We start from the raw sequence: 2,930 nt of genomic DNA on the forward strand, positions 1-2,930 counted from the left end.
TCCCTGTGCAGGCTCCACGCTCCACGTCAGCTCGCAGCCCTCCCACCAGCCCAGCGTCCCTGCTGCCACCTGGTGACTGCAGAGGTGGGGGGCCCTAGGGTTCAAGAGACCTGTGACCTGGCTTCCTCCAGGCTGTCGTGAGGGGTCCTTGGGATCAGCGTCCAGGGAGGCTGCACCCCAAAGGAGGCCCAGAGCCTACGGGAGTGGGTGGGGCTCTCCTCTGGGCCTTGTCCTCCGCGGGAGTGTGGAGGGACTTGCCTGGGGACCTTCTCCAGGCTAGGGGACGCCAGCTGTTCCCTGCCCCACACCCTCAGTCCAAGCGAAGCGGGTCAGCATGGGTGGCTGGCAGGAATAGGGAGGCTCTAGGGAAGAGCCCCGTCCTCGCTCCCAAAACGGGCACAACAGGAACCATGGGGCCCCTGAAGACCAGGCCAGGCGCGAGCTGCTGGCTGAGGCGCTTTCTGCATCCCAGACAGGGCTGGTGGGAGCTCGGGTGGCGCCTGCTGGCTGAGCACCGCTCCTCCTCCTTTTAAGGGGGAAAGTGGCAGCTGTTGGCCACCCAGCGGCTCTTTTTGATCCCAGCTCCACCACTCCTGGTCCAGCGCGCCGGTTGCCAAGGGCTTCCAGATCTCCTGGTGTCAACATTTCCCGGAGCCAGTGAGAGCCAAGCCCCAGCACCAGCCTTCACACAGCCGAGGGACCCTCGGATCCGGGCCTGTCCTGGCCCCCACCCCAGAGCAAAAGTGAGGTGCCTCTAGCGCCATCACAGTGAGCCCCCAGCAGCCAGAGAGGGGTGCTCAGGGAGCAGGTGGCCTTAGTCTCCAACCGCAGCCAGTTTTCTGCGAGGGGCTGGGTCCTGGGAACCCATCCTTCACAGGGGCCTATATGGAGTGTCCCCTCCCAAGGACCGGGGCCGGTCACGAGTTGATGTTCCTAGCCCCCCGCTCCAGAGGCCTCTGAGGGGCAAGAGGAAGGTGGTGTCTCGTGTTTGCCCCTTTTCATCAACAAGCCCTTTCCTCCCTTGAAGCCACCGGTGTTCTGTGCGACGTGCTGGGTCTTCCCTCCCAGCTGTTCAGACAGCAGGGCACTCTGCTTCTGGGAACACAGGCTCAGGTTTCCTGCTCACGCCAATCTCAGCAAGTGAGCAAAATTAACAAGAGGTCTACATTGCTCTTTCAAGAGAATTTTTAAATGTGTCCTCACCCACTTAATGTGCTGGCAGCACCCTGTGTCTTTTCAGGAGACAGCGCCTACTCAAGGGCTCACCGCACAGACAGTACCCCTGGAGTTGCTGTCTTTGGGGCCTTGGCCCCAGCCAGGACTTAGCAGGGTTCCTGACACTGAGCAGATGCCCAGTGGTTTGCTGTGCTGAATGGAACCTCTGGGAGTTCCCGCAGCCACCTGGTACTCATCTGGTCAAAAGACACTTCTTTGCATCTTCTGAGGGCTAGGCACTGTGGGGTCCCCAAACAGAGAAGGAAGCCTGTGCCTTCCAGAAACGCTAGGGCACTCCCTGAGCTGCAGGGCAGGGAGAGGGTGGAACCACTTCTCTACGACTCTGACCAGAGCAGGGCTGTTGGCCTCACGCACATGCCGGCCCCAGGCTCAGTCGCCAGTCCTGAGACAGGTGTCTGCCATCCTTCCTGCACTGGGCACCACCCTTGCGACCGTGGCAGACCTCTGAAATGACTCTGGTGGCTCTGTCCCTCCTCCCAGAGTGCTTTTGCTCAGCTTCCCCCTGACCCGCCCGGCCCCACGCCAGCCCCCCGGTGCTGGATGAAGGAGAATGAACACGAGGAGGCCAGGAGTCACCCTCGAAGGCAGCTTGCTTTATTCTCACGATGCCGGCAGGGGGCGGGGGTGAGCAGCCTGTCAGCCTTCCATCTGAGGCTCTCTGAGCCGGGAAGGGCCCGCAGGCCAGCTCTCACTAATGCACAGGTCCCCGGGGGCTGCCTGGCCCACACTGGCAAAGTGGGGCGCAGGGCATCTTCTCCCGTCAGCCCACCTGGCGGGGCCTGCCCGTCACTCAGCTCCAGGCCGCTCCCTAGCTCTGCGTGGGTCGTGTCACCGAGGTCTGCTGCTACTCACACCACTCAGGAGAGAAGCCGAGCTCCAGAAGGCGTCTGGCACAGCCCTGGGCTCTCTTCCTTCTTCTTGGACGGACACTGACCCTTCAGTCCCCGCAGTCGCCGGGGAAGGAGGTGACCTCCAAGGTGAGCCTGGCAAGCCACATCGGAAGCTCCCAGTCGCCACACCTCAGGGCGGAGGCCATCTGCAAAGCTGCTTCCCATTCTTGCCTTCATTCCCCCACCTCCCCTCCCCCATCCCCCTCCCCTGCTTCCCCCCACCCCCCCCTCCTTCCCAGCTATCACTCGGGGATTCCACCTCTGTCAGGCTGCCTGAAGGAGCTGCCAGCCCTCAGAGCGGGTCCACAAAACGAACAAACCCAAAAAACAACAATTGGCAAGCACAGAAAAGGAAAAGAACCACAGAGATCAGGGTTGCCTTTGTCTACAAGTAACGGACATTCTCTTGTGCTTAGGACAGTCTTCTTTGCCTCTGCTTTTCAGCTGACTTCCCTGTCCCCAAGTGGCCGCACTGAGAGCGCTCTGGAGGGAAATGCGTGTGTCTGCATGCGTACATGTGTCTGGGCTCGTGTCTCACACACACACATGCCTACGGCTGAAGGAGGGGCCGATACGGGTCTGCCCCCAGGCCAGCTGTTGATGTGGTCTCTGTACTTGGGGAGAAGGAAGTCACCAATGGAGAGAAGCGTCCCTCGTCCTCCAGGGGCTTCTGTCTGGTAACAAAGTCCCACGTGCACACACAGACACACGCTAGATTCTAAGGGAGAGCAGAAGACGGGGTCCCGGCAGGCTCAGTGGACCTGGGCCAGGGCGGAGGACCCGTGCCCTGGAGCACAGCTGGGC

The sequence above is a fragment of the Leucopleurus acutus genome (genome assembly GCF_964270905.1).
Source record: "Leucopleurus acutus genome assembly, chromosome: X".
NCBI lineage: Eukaryota > Metazoa > Chordata > Mammalia > Artiodactyla > Delphinidae > Leucopleurus > Leucopleurus acutus.